The sequence below is a fragment of the Bison bison genome, unplaced genomic scaffold (genome assembly GCF_000754665.1).
Source record: "Bison bison bison isolate TAMUID 2011002044 unplaced genomic scaffold, Bison_UMD1.0 scf7180017864526, whole genome shotgun sequence".
Classification (NCBI taxonomy): domain Eukaryota; kingdom Metazoa; phylum Chordata; class Mammalia; order Artiodactyla; family Bovidae; genus Bison; species Bison bison.
Window position 1 is genome coordinate 3098449 of NW_011495077.1, and position 14533 is coordinate 3112981.

Here is a 14533-nt window from a genome sequence, read left to right on the forward strand (position 1 = left end):
TTTTCCATGATCCAGAGGATGTTGGCAATTTGATCTCTGGTTCCTCTGCCTTTTCTAAATCCAGCTTAAACATCTGTAAGTTCACAGTTCACGTATTGTTGAAGCCTGGCTTGGAGAATTTTGAGCATTACTTTACTAGCGTGTGAGATGAGTGCAATTGTGCAGTAGTTTTAACATTCTTTGGCATTGCCTTTCTTTGGGATTGGAATGAAAACTGACCTTTTCCAGTCCTGTGGCCATTGCTGAGTTTTCCAAATTTGCTGGCATATTGAGTGCAGCACTTTCACAGCATCATCTTTTAGGATTTGAAATAGCTCAACTGGAATTCCATCACCTCCACTAGCTTTGTTTGTAGTGATGCTTTCGAAGGCCCACTTGACTTCACATTCCAGGATGTCTGGCTCTAGGTCAGTGATCACACCATCATGATTATCTGGGTCGTGAAGATCTTTTTTATATAGTTCTTCTGTGTATTCTTGCTACGTCTTCTTAATATCTTCTGCTTCTGTATTAGGTCCATACCATTTCTGTCCTTTATCGAGCCCATCTTTGCATGAAATGTTCCCTTGGTATCACTAATTTTCTTGAAGAGATCGCTAGTCTTTCTCCTCCTATTGTTTTCCTCTATTCCTTTGCACTGATCGCTGAGGAAGGTTTTCTTTTCTTTCTTTGCTATCCTTTGGAACCCTGCATTCAAATGGGTATAACTTTCCTTTTCTCCTTTGCTTTTTGCTTCTCTTCTTTTCATAGCTATTTAAAAGGCCTCCACAGACAGCCATTTTGCTTTTTTGCATTTGTTTTTCTTGGGGATGGTCTTGCTTCCTGTCTCCTGTACAGTGTCATGAACCTCTGTCCATAGTTCATCAGGCACTCTGTCTATCAGATCTAGTCCCTTAAATCTATTTCTCACTTTTACTGCATAATCATTAGGGATTTGATTTAGGTCATACCTGAATGGTCTAGTGGTTTTCCCTACTTTCTTCAATTTAAGTCTGAATTTGGCCTGTCCTAGCCTGTCCCCAGGTAGACAGGCTAGGAAAGGTGGTTTCTCCCTAGCCCCAAGAATCCTGGCTTCCTGGTACCGCTTTTCTGCCTCTCAGCCAGATCTCTTTGAAATAGTAAATAGTGAGCCCAAAGTTTGGTTCTAGTTCCAGTCCTGGCACTTTGCTGGGCAATCTTTATAGGTGACTTCCCCTCTCTGAGATCAGTGTGGCCATCTATGAAAAAAGGGCTTTGAAAATAAGTGAAAGTCTCTCAGTCATGTCCAACTCTTTGGGACCCCATGGACTGCAGCCCACTAGGTTCCACTGTCCATGGAATTCTCCAGGCAAGAATAGTAGAATGGGTTGTCATTCCCTTCTCCAGGGGATCTTCCTGACCCAGGGATCAAACCTGGGTATCCTGCATTGCAGGCAGTTTCTTTACAGTCTGAGCCACCAGGGAAGCCTGAAAGAAGAGCTTTACTGGATGCTGATGGAACTTCATTAGTATGTTAAGCCTTCATGTACTATATCCTTAAGGTCTAGCCAGTTAGCTGCCATGTAGGTCACACTGAAATGTATAAAATGACTGTGGCAGAAACCACTAGCGTTCCCTTTACATCTAGTTTCCTCCCCTTCTGTAGAATATTTATATTTTGTTAGGCACAGGGCCACTTAGCTAAAGACTACAGATACCAGCCTGCCTTGCAGCAGGGAATGGCCATGTGACCATTTTCTGGCTAATAGGATGTAGAAGGAACTGATGTATAACTTCTGGGTCGTGCCTTTAAAGAGGAGCATGCCCGCTCTCTTCTCCTCCCTCTTCCCACTGTCTAGAACACAGATGTGGTGAGCCATCGAGGACCACACTGCCAAAGGCAACACCCTGGGGACTGCAGAGCAGCAAGACAGAAGGCCCCTGCGGGGCTGCAGCATCAGCCCTGGACATACCCGGATTGTCCCCCGGGTGAGAATAAGCATCTCTTTGAGCGTCACTGTTATTTCGGGTCTTTCTCACAGCATCCAAAGTGACTAATTTAGGGACCCATCCCTTCCTTCCTCTCCCGCCTTCTCTTCTCCCGCTTCCCACCCTATGAAAATTGCTACTGCTCAGAACAGCAAAAGGAAACCACATCTAAAAGAGGTGTTTCAAAATGTGAACTGAACACTATCTCATTAGAGTCACTTAATGATCCCTGGACCCAGCTTAGGAGATATTTCAAGGGTAGTCATGACTTGTCTTGGTGATTGTATGTATGGTAGGGGTTGAAAGAGCCAAGGATGGACTGAAGGTTTCAACCAATGAGTGTGTGTGTCACACATAGAAGATGGAGAGACCTGGAAATGATGGGGGAGAAGAATTCCAACTGGGCCTGAGCCATGGATGGATCATCCATGAGAAAATGTGTGATGGATTTCTAGACACACAGAGCTGGAGCTCAGAACAGGATGTGGGAGCTACTCTTGGAAGCCAAAGTTGGGATCACTGAATAGATAATGGAATGAGGAGAGGCCCCCCGAACAAATTCTGAAGAAGCTGCAGAAGTTAAGAACAGAACAGGGAAGCTTTATCTGGCCACTCCCACAACTTCCCCCTGGAGATGGTACCCCCTACCTCCCAGAGAAGTCCACCACTTTTTGAGTAGCTCTCATTGATGTAAAGCTCTGCCTTTTATTGAGATAAAATCTGTCAGCCTATATAATTCCTCATTTGACCCCTTGAACCACAGAGAACATGTCTGCCCCCTCCCTTATAACAGCCCTGCAAGTCTTGGGTCTTCCTCTCCCTGGTAGAGGTCATATTGGGCAGCCAGCCACTTTTTTCACTAAAATAACCCAAAATAATAGACTGTCAAATCTGTGGCCAGTGACCAGAGTCATTTGCGCACATTGCTGTGGGTCCATGTCTCTGCCATCCTCCTCTGAAAGATTTAGGGAAGGGGTGGAGATTTATAGGATGTTTCGTTTGTTACTATTACATTTCATCCAGTTAAGCTAAATATCCAACTGCCATGATCTTTTTTTTAAAAATTATGACAAAATACACATAACATGAAGTTTACCATTTTGCTTTTTTTTTTTTTTGCCACACCCCTCAACTCATAGGATTAGTTCCCCAACCAGGGATTGAACCTGGGACCTTAGCAGTGAAAGCGCATAGTCCTAACCACTGGACCTATAGAGAATTCCCATTTTAATAATTTTTAAGTGTACAATTTGGTGGCATTAAGTGCAGACAGTGTTTTGTAATCGTGCCATCATCTTTTGAATTACTGTTTTGACAGTACCTGGTGTACAGGGGTGCTCAATAATTTTTTGGTGGATGAAGAAAAGAACAAATGGATGTTACCTAAAAAGGTTACCCTCTTCTCCTTACTTTATTTCTTGTGTCATCAAGGTCCCCTGGGAGAGGACAGAATCAGGAGAGCCCTGTAGCACTAGGGTCTGCCCCTGAATGTCTGTCCACTATTCAAGGTTTTGGGGTCCCAAGTCTTCCTACTTGTGCTGCCACTCACCCAGCTTCCCATTTATCTCACCCCCAAAGTACCACTGCTTCTGGTGGGGGACCAATCACATGGAGAAAAACCAGAAAAAAAAAAGTCTCAACTGAAGAAGGTGGACTCTTCCTCAAGTGCTCAATTGATTATTAGTTCCAGGGTTTTGTCAAGATTAAGTCACCAATCTATTCTTCCTGTAATCTACTTTATTCCCCATAAATCTGGTTATTTGCCCACCTTAGGTCTTTGAGCCGGAGAAGGCACTGGCGACCCACTCCAGTACTCTTGCCTGGAAAATCCCATGGACGGAGGAGCCTACTAGGCTGCAGTCCATGGGGTCGCTGAGAGTCGGACACGACCGAGTGACTTCACTTTCACTTTTCACTTTCATGCATTGGAGAAGGAAATGGCAACCCACTCCAGTGTTCTTGCCTGAAGAGTCCCAGGGACAGGGGGAGCCTGGTGGGCTGCGGTCTATGGGGTCATACAGAGTCAGACACGACTGAAGTGACTTAGCAGCAGCAGGTCTTTGAGAGATCATTTATCCATTTATACAACAAACAGATGCAGGTTTATAGCAGGTATTACGGGAATGGAGGGTCAAGCAGTTCATGGAGGAATGGGGAGGCTTAGTGGAGACCTCATAAAGGAGGAAACATTTCAGCTATCTGGGGGAGGGGGCAGCACCAGCAAAGTCTTGGAAGGGCAGGGACCCCCCGTAGACTCTGGGAAGATGGGACTCTGAGGAGAGGCTGTCAGGAGATGAGGCAAGGGAGGTGGCTAGGGGTCCGTTGTTGTTCAGTCATGGACTGCAGCACTCCAGGCTTCCCTGCCCTTCACTATCTTCCAGAGTTTGCTCAAACTCATGTCCGTTGAATTGATAATGCCATCCAACCATCTCATCCTCTGTCACCCTCTTCTTCTCCTGCCCTCAATCTCTGAAGGAAGGAAGAGGGGTGAAAAGACCAGTGAGTGGGCTGGGGACCCATTTTGGAAGCTTGCTGCTGCTGCTAAGTCACTTCAGTCATGTCCAACTCTGTGAGACCCCATAGACAGCAGCCCACCAGGCTCTGCCATCCCTGGGATTCTCCAGGCAAGAACAATGGAGTGGGTTGCTATTTATTGCAAAATCCAACTATCTCATCCTCTGTGGTCCCCTTCTCCTCCTGCCCTCAATCTTTCCCAGCATCAGGGTCTTTTCTAATGAGTCAGCTCTTCTCATCAGGTGGCCAAAGTATTGGAGCTTCAGCTTTAGCATCATTCCTTCCAATGAATATTCAGGGTTGATTTTCTTTAGGATTGACTAGTTGGATCTCCTTGCAGTCCAAGGGACTCTCAAGAGTCTTCTCCAACACCACAGTTCGAAAGTGTCAATTCTTGGGCGCTCAGCCTTCTTTATGGTGGGTTAGGGGTCCTGGATTGATTCTGTACACAGTGGGAAACTGAAATGCTGCGACCCACACCTTCCTCACCCCCATCCAATCCCTGCTGTCTTTCCCAGTTGTCCTGAAATATCCCTGATAGCTTCTCTGAGATCTCATCTCCAGGTTCACTTAGCACCAGGACAGGCAATCTCAGGAGCCAGAAGACAAACCCATTAAAGCAGATTATCACCTCCCCTCCTGGCCTGAACTCTGGTTCCTTCCTAATAGCTTCTCTTCCTGTCCTTGATACAGAAGCAAAATAGATACTGGGCAGACCTTCTCTGCCTTCACTAGACACTTTGCTCCACATCCTTTATTCTAGAGTGCCCCTCTTTCATTCTAGACTGGATCATTCTGATAACAGGGCTCCAATTTCCTGCAGGGAACCCACTCCATATGGTACTGGTAGGGCTGACACCCAGCCTCAGGCCTCAGCTGAGGACCAGATCTGGCTCCTTGGAGAACCCCTCCCCTCCCCCCACTCAGTGACAGGCTGGAAAATGAGCCTGTGAGCAAAGCCATACCCAATCAGAGAATTCCCAGGGCTTTGCTGCTGGCACTTTCAGAAAGCACTCTTTCTTGCTGAGGTTGCTAAGCAGGATGTGGTCTGGGGCTGTTGGCAATGAATCTGTCAACTAGCAACAATCTAAAGAATTGATCTAAACAAATACACAGAGGCAAAGGTGAACACAGGAGGGCTACAGAGCCCTGAACACAGCATTTAAGTCCCTATGCCTAAAGCAAGCTGCACACCTACACTGCCCAGATACATGAGTAATCTTTTTTTGCTCTTAAGTCAGTTTGAGCTAGGTTTCTATTATCTGTAACTGAAAGAGTCCTTGACTATACATTTGTTTGTGTATTTAGTTATTCACTGAACTATTCATGGAGTGCCTGGTAGGCAGGCACTGGGGGCAGAGAGAGGACTAAGTTATGTCTGTCTCCAGGAGCCTGAGTTCCAATAGGGAAATACATAGAAATCACTGCAGTTCAGTAGAGAGTACTGTTTTAAGATACAGTGAGGACCACCTGGTGGTACCTTAGAGACACGATAACCCACTAAAGTGAACCCTGAACACTGACCTGATGCTCCCCCGGTGGTCAGGACAGGAGGTCATGTTTGGATTTTGTACATGATGAGAAAGGGTTTTGAGTAGAGAAGTAACATTGTTGCCATAGGTGGGCCAACCTTTGATTAATTGATCCATATGTAATGTTAACCTTGCTGAGGATGTTTGAATTGTAAAGGATGACATTTTAAAAGGGCAATGGTTTACTCAAAATAAGAGCTAATGGTAGAATTTCGAGCATCAGAGAGTTTTTTATTTTCTAGATTGTGTCCTGGAGATGCTCAAAATACCCTGCTCCGCCTGTGTGTGGACCTACTGCTGGTTCTGGATGTAGAATCGAGTCAGGCAGGGGTCAGCAAATTTCTTCTGTGATGGTCCAGACAGTGAACATTTTAGGCTTTGCAGGTCTTCCCATATCTGTCACAACGGCTCAGCTCTGCCTTTACCACAGGAAAGCAGCCAGGGGCAGTGTATAAATGAACGAGCAGAGCTGTGTTCCAATAGAAGTGTATTTATGGACACTCGGAATTGAATCGAATACAATTTTCAGGAATCACATGATTTTTTTGGCCAATTATTCTTCTTAGTTTCTAGACGATACCAAAAAAAGCAGCAGATTTGCCCCAGGGGCTAGTCAGTATGGACTGGTTTACAGAAACACTAGCTCCATTCTGAAACACATCAGCAGCAAAAATGGAAAACAACTGGGAATGGGTACATTAATTATGGCACATCTGTATAATGGAATAGCATACAGCCTTTCAAAAGAACCTGTACTAACATGGAAATAAGTCCATGCGGGTCATTGAATAAAGTATATTATATATTGGGAGTTATGTGACCTAATTTCAGCATTAATGCATGGTCCCATGGTCCCAGATCTAGTCACCTACCTCTCTCTCTCCATCTCCTCTATTTCAGGGCAGGTCCTTCCTTCTCTGGCACTGAACCCCCGGGGGCTTGCTCCTAGACCCTCCCCTAAATTCTCTCTACTATTTTTTTTTTCCTAGATGATTTCATCCACTCCTGTGACTTTAAATATCATTTATATGCTGATAACTCCCAAATTTACTTCTCCAAGTCCACACCTCTCATCTGAGCTCCAAACTTAAGCCCAACTATCTCCTAAACACCTCTGTTCCAAAGACTCACAGGCACCTCTCTCTTAACATGTCCCTCTTCAATCTCGATTCCTCCCCTAAACCCGTTCCTCCCCAGCACTTCCCACTTCGTAAAGGCATCCTCCTCCACCGCCTCTGATCAAGTCAGAACCCTGATTTCTCTTACCCTTATAGTTCATCACCAAGAACAGCCAACCCCAACACCCAAATGTATCTCAGGGATCTACAGACTACAGCCTCAGCCCCAAATTCCACTCACCACCTGCTCTTGTTCAGTTCACCAGTTAAGACAGGGTTTACCTTTTTACATGGTTAGAAAATTAAAAGAAGAATTCTTCATAACGCGAAAATCATATGAAATTCAAATTTCAGTGTGTGTAAATCAAGTTTCATCGACACACAGCCACCCTCCATTCATTTACACATTAGCTGTGACTGCTTTTCCATCACAGCAGTAGAACTGAGTAGTTGTAATAATCACAAAGCCTAAACAATTTACTTCTGATCCTTTAGAGAAAAAGCTTGTCAACCCAATGTATTTTTACTCTCTCTATTGCCCTCTACCTCGGCTTCTCTCTCTGGTCTGCCAAACTGCCATCATCTCTTGCCTGCTGCTGCTGCTGCTAAGTCACTTCAGTCGTGTCCAACTCTGTGCGACCCCAGTGATGGCAGCCCACCAGGCTTCCCCGTCCCTGGGATTCTCCAGGCAAGAACACTGGAGTGGGTTGCCATTTCCGTCTCCAACACATGAAAGTGAAAAGTGAAAGCGAAGTCGCTCAGTCGTGTCCAACCCTTAGTGACCCCATGGACTGCAGCCCACCAGGCTCCTCCGTTCATGGGATTCTCCAGGCAAGAGTACTGGAGTGGGGTGCCATTGCCTTCTCCCATCTCTTGCCTGCATGACTACAAAAGGCTCCTCACCAGTCTCTCCACTTTCTCTCTTGTCCCCCCACCCAGCTCTATACTCCCATCTAGACTTCTACACAGCAACCAGAAAAACAGCTATAAAAACAAAAGTGCATCACATCATCACTTTAAATATCTAATCAGCCTACAAGGTCTTGCCTAGTTCAGCCCTGCCCACCTCCCCAGCCTCACCTCCTCCCGTTCACCCCTCATCAGAGCTCTTATGACGAGACCCTGTTCCCTACCTCACAGGGTCTCTGCAAGCACAGTTCCTTCTTCCTGGATGACATCTTGAGGTTCACCTTGGTAGGAAAGCTGGGCTGGGGGTCTGCCACTCTATGGATGTCCCTGTTATGCACTGCTGTTTACCTTGTGTCACACTGAGAGCTCCCTGAGCAGGAACCATGTCTGCTTTATTTATTAGATCCTTTATCCTATTGGATCCTTAATTTTAGCTAAGGTTTGGCACATAATGAGTGTTCAAAGCACTGCTCAATGAATGAATGAATGCCTGTGTGTTTAGATAAATAGAGAGAGAGATGGATGAATGGATGTTTGTATAGAAAAAGGGCCTGGAAACGTGATAGTGAGCCCAACCCTGGAGCATGGGAATGAAGGTAAGCATCTACTTCCACCTTCTAGCTACTTTGATACACTTCTGCTGCTTTGACAACAAGCATGTAATTCTTTTGTTCATTAACAAATGAAAAAGAAAAACAGCAACATCTCAGATTTATGTTTACTTGGGCTTTAGACCAGGCTCTATCACTCACTTGCTCTTCATCTCACTAACCCTCAAAGGAAGGTCCTGGCCCCCTTCCTGTGCTATGACCACCATCACCTGCTGGGCTGGTGTAGCACAAGAAGCCTCATGGACAAAGTGAGCCCTGGCGTTTTAGAAGATGTCTCTGGAGTTGGAGACACAGCTTCAAATCCAGACTCTGCCACTTCCTAGACATGTGACTTCGGGAAAACATCCTCTCTGAGCCTCGGCTGGCTCATGTGTGAAATAGGAATCTAAACTCTGCCTTCATAAGATGATTATGGGACTCCACTGAGAAAAATTAGCTAAGAAAACCTGACCTAATATTAATAGTATAGGTGTTCCACAACAGGGTGGGAGCCTGCGCAAAGAGTTTAGGGGATCTCCAGAGTTGCCTAGGAGCCCTGATGCCCTTCCTTTTTCCTGATAATGAGTTAGTTTGGGCCTTTGGTGTTCAAGGCTATCCGCTGGGCACTGCTCCCCAGCCCCGTGATCCTGCCCAAGAGAAGAAATCAATTCTTCCTCTCAAAGTGATTTCTGTGTGAGTCAAAACAGCAGTGTGTCATCAGCGCCAGCCCAGCAGAGTGGGGCCAAGGTTTTCTTGGCATCGGCGATCTGCTTCTCTTATGGATTGAGGAAGAACAAGGAAGAGGAAAAACAGGACGGAGCAGAGCCCCCAGCTTCCCCAAGCCAGACCATCCCCATCGGGGCACCCTCTCCACACTGAAGTCAAGGCCTGAGACCCGGAGGAGGCGAGACCAGAGAGAAGGAAGATGGCTCAGTGGGTTCAAGAATATGGTAGCTTTTGCCACAACAGCTGGCCTGCTTCTCACACCCTCTTCTGGCTAAGGAGCCACCACAAAATGAGTTTGCGTCTTCCAGAGTTCAACAGCCACTTGACAAGGCAGCGTGAACTGGAAGTGTGTGCAGAGGCTACAGACACACACACACACAGACACACACATACACACACACCATCAGAAACACGGAACCTTGAAAAAAAGTGATGGCTGTACTTAGCTCAGAAGAGGTCTGGCCGGAAGAAAGGAGTTGAAGGAGGAGAGTGGAGAGAGGACGGGAAGGCATAAGAGAACATAAGACCAAGTTGCAGGGCGGATCCCAGGTCATGTCCTGGCAGGCCCGTGCCACACACATCTGCATTCAGTCAACCTCTGCTGAGTCCTGCTGAGTGCCCACCCAGATGTGTCTGGAAATTTCATCCCTCCCAGAAACCTGTCTAGACTTCACTCATGGAAGGGCCCACTTACTCCAGATATGTTCTACCTAAACACTCCCTGCCCTGACATTCTTCAGGTTTCTACTCTGAAAGAGGTTTGCCCTGGCAGAAAAATGCTGCAGACCCCTCTCCACCTAAGCACCAACCTCTCTGGATCTCCAGGGGTTCCTCTTCAGGAGTGTAGCAGGCTCCACCTAGCCTCAGCGCTGGAAGGCCTCTTGGAGTTCACCTGTCCAGGGCCCACTTCCATGCCCACCATACAGAGGGGAGTCTGAGCCTAGGAAACAGGGTTCAGACTGCCGAGGGGCCCATGCTCAATCATCAGTCACATCAGAGGTGACTAAAAGCCAGCTTACAGGTGCCCCTGGGCTTCAATTCCTCACCTGTTAAACATCATCATCAGGCTCTCTTGCCTGCCTCACCATACAGCTTAGGCTCAGGTACAGCAGACAAGCCTAGGTTCAAACTCTGACTCCGAAGGCTGGCTAGACACATGATCAAGTATAAATGACTTAACCTCTTTGAGATTTGATTCCATATCGTTAAAAGAGAGGGGGAGCAATGCCTACACCACAGAGCTGCTGTAAGGATAAAATAAGAGGACATACGGAAAGGATTTAAAGCACACAAACAGTGGTAAGGATCATGACTACTTTTGTTATTATTTCCATGGGCATGGGGAGAAGGCCTGCTGGATCCTCTGCACTGAGTCTCCTCTGTCAGGCTACATGTACAGATCCCTGGGAATGTTATTCTTTCTCTGGCTCCCCTTTGCACCTAGGACTCCACCAGCACCCCAACTCCAAAGCAGCAAATCACAATTCAGCTCCATCTCTGTGTCTGGCTCATCCCTGTTGGTCCTCTCCCCCTTCCTCCTCCAGGACACAGCCCCCATGCTGCTACATACCCCTTTGTACAAGGCCTCCACACATTTCAGTATCTCTCCCATGGGAGGTCCAGTTCTGGGGAGCCTACATTGACTTTAGGTTACCTGGAAGTCCTGCCTCCCAGAGGTAGTATCTCTCCCTGCTCCAAGGCTCCCCCCAAAAATGTTTCTCAATCCCCACTCCCAGCAGTTCCCTCCAACATGCCCTCCCCAAGTCCTGGGAAGACCAAAGGCCCAAAGGCATTAGGGGTGTGGAGGAAGCATCCGTTCTTGGGAGAATGGGGGCAGCTGGCCGGAAGCACTGGTCGGAACTGAGAGGGGCTCCTGGAAGGCACCAGTGTGCTGAGGACCAGGCCTTTGGAACAGTAAGAACTCGTCACAGTGGTTCCAACTGGGCTGCAAGGACACTAGTCTGGGACATCCAGGTCAGGTCTGCTGTCTCCCCAATTCCCCAGATGAATCCTCTCTGCCATGCACATCTTACTAGGGACCCTTAGCACATCTTACCAGGTTCCAGCTGAGTCTGCCTCCAGAGTGGCAGAAAGAGCCAGCTCCTGGAGGAGACAGCAACCCAGCCTAAGCATTTGCCAGCTGCATGTTTTGGGGCATGTGAGTTCCCTTTCCTGGGCCTCAGTTTACCCATGTGTACAATGGAGCTGACGACTCCCTACTTCACAGGACAGCTATGATGATGAAACGAGACGATTTCTATTAAGCATCCAGCACAGCCCCACCCCCCCAAAACCTGAAAACCCACTGCTCCTATCTGGAACCTTATCCTGCAGGGGTGGCAGAACTGGGGGTGGCAGGCAAAGGTTACATAAAAAGGGGGGAGCAATGCCTACCCCACAGAGCTGCTGTAAGGATAAAATAAGAGGACATACAGAAAGGATTTAAAGCACACCAACAGTGGTAAGGATCATGACTACTTTTGTTATTATTGCCATGAGCATGGGGAGAAGGCCTCCTGGATCCTCTGCACTGAGCCTCCTCTGTCAGGCTATATGTACAGATGTGTGATCCATTCTGACCAATGAGACCAAAGGAAATTTCTCACAGATCACCAGTTCCCACGCTCTTGTCCTCTTTTAGGCCCTGACTTTGCCTTCCTTCTTTTGCCAGTGGACCTCCCTGTCATTCCTGCCCTAGGGGTGTGGGAAATGGACAGGAGTGGAAGTGGCCACCCACTCAGAGGATAAGCTCATGGGCAGTGACATCATCCTGCCTGCCCTTCCTCCTCCTCCCCTGACCCCATGACTCAGGGCCACTGCTCAAGCCCTATGTGGTGTTCATCTCAGGGGCCACTTGGACTTGGGTCATTTTTCCTCACATGGCACAAACCCAACCAAGAAGTGCCTGTTTATTTTTCCTCACATGGCACAAACCCAACCAAGAAGTGCCAAGCAACAGGCCAGACACTTGTTCTACAATACTTTCTGAGTGCTGTGGCATCTCACTTCTGGCTCTATGATCATACTCAGTCTCTGATCCTGAACAGTTTTGCTCATCTCAGTATCAAGCCCAAATCCTACACCAAAGAATGAAGACTGATGACTCCAGAGCAGGTTAAAGTTTAAGGATAGAGGAATTCCCACAGGACAGTTCAAAAATCAACTTCAACAGAGTAAGGACACAGCCTCCACAGAAGGGACAACACTTCTATAACTGTCCTTTCCACAAACATTCCAGCTTATGACCCAGCTATCAGGTATCTGAGTATCTCAGTCAGCCAGTCAACCTGCTTCCATCAGGTGCCTGGGTGCAGAGGGCCAAGGATAGGGAGGAAAAACGGTCCTCAATTCCCAAAACCCCTTCTCATCCTCAGTCCTGTTTTAATGTAGGCTTCCCATCTCTCGGGCTTTCCTGGTAGCTCAGTTGGTAAAGAATCTGCCTATAGTGCAGGAGACCCAGTTTCGATCTCTGGGTCAGGAAGATTCCCTGAAGAAGGAAACAGCAAACCATTCTAGTACGCTTGCCTGGAAAATCCCATGGACAGAGGAGCCTGGCGGGCTGCGGTCCATGGGGTTGCAAAGAGTTGCTAACATTCCTATCTCTAACAAGCTGGATGGTCCAATTTCTTGCAACACAGGAGTCTGGAATACGTTAGAAAGCTCACTAAGAGCAAGCAGGAGAAACCACCAGTGATGTCACTGAAGAGAGAAAAGAACTCCAAGATCAGTCATGGGACCAATACAAACATCTCTGAAGCCACTTAATGCAAATCTCACTCCCCTGAGAGTCCCCTTAGTGCAGAAATGGATGTTCACAGCGCTGATCTGAAGTCATGAAGGAAAATGTCACTGACATCAGGAGGTCAGACTCTGATGTGCATAATACAGGGGAGAAAGATTTCCATGATCAATGATTAACATAAGTATTCACTTTTAATCTCAGGAACTCTAAATATTAGAAAAATACACTCACCCAAATTATTCCCATTTCCAAAAGAGCTGGAAATATAAGCCACCACTCATACCCACAGCCTCAGAGCTCTGCCACTCAGATCAGACCAACCAACTGGACATGTTTAGAGTTCAATTTCAAGTTTAGACTTCAGTTTCCCTCAGTCTCCAAAAGCACCCACCTGTGTGCAGACCCCCAGATTACAGGAAGGCTGCACAGCCTCAAGATTTCCTAGGAACTTCTGGGAGGCAAGAGGGAGTCACAGAAGAGGCTGAACTAAATAAAGAACTCTCTTAAAAACAGAACAGCTTCATTACTTTCTAATATAGAAGCAAATTGCCAAAGACAGGCATGTAAGAAAAAGACCTAGGGCCTTCATTTAATGATGAAATCAGACTCATTTATAATTATCTACATCCAATTTGAACCTAAGTAGTTTTTCTCAATTAAGTCAAACAAACCCTCTCAACTCTCCAATGGGTTTTGCTTTCCTATTTGCTTAATGTTTTCCTCAATGATAGATCCCATATCTGAGTCATCCATCACGCATTTCTCATTAGGCTAGGTTTGGCTTAGAAATAAATCTCCTTTTCTGGCAGTTCACTGCCTTAGGCCCCCGAACCTGCCAATTCGCTGGCTAAGCAGCAACAGAGGACCTGGGCCTCCACCCTGGGTCCCCACCTTCCCTCCACCACATCTTCCACCTCCTCTCCATCTCACCCCACCCATCATCTCCCTGAGATTTCCCAAGCCCCCAAATGTCCCATCCCCGCTCCCTATGTTCTGCCCACTACCCACACACCTATTCATTCCTTCACCCAGGCCAGCGGTCCCTGTCTGTCCTTCTCTGAATCTGTCTCCCTCATGCCCACTGCTACCCAAGGAAGTCTCCAGTCGCCCACTCCATTTCTCTGGGCCAAGCAGAATGGGGCCCCCCTCCCCTATCCAACCCTTGGCCCTCCTCTCCCTGGCAGCTCCCCCTCCTCAGAGCTGGTGATCAAGTCATGGTGTTTTCCTCTGCAGGGCCCCGGGGAGACTCCGCTTCACTCCTAGCTCCAGATAGCGGCTTTCCAGATATTGAAGCTTTCCAGAATCATCAACACAATGACAGATCTGCCTCTGTTCCCCTGCACACCCAGGGCCTCCGCGGTCACAATCACCCGCCCAGCCTCCTCCGCGAGCGGATTCCCGGGTGAGGGCAGCTCCCACAGTGCTCAGGCCCCGCCGGCCAGGGGAAGGGGAGGC

General features: G+C 47.5%; 1 protein-coding gene across 1 annotated transcript in view; it reads right to left on the reverse strand.

Moving 5' to 3' along the window:
- Nucleotides 1–12766, reverse strand: part of CD276 (CD276 molecule) — a 31377-nt gene extending 18611 nt beyond the window's left edge. Inside the window, exon 1 of the mRNA XM_010831420.1 lies at nucleotides 10146–12766. The gene's annotated coding sequence lies outside the window, so the exon portion shown is untranslated. The remainder of the gene's footprint in view (nucleotides 1–10145) is intronic.
- Nucleotides 12767–14533: the final 1767 nt, after the last annotated feature.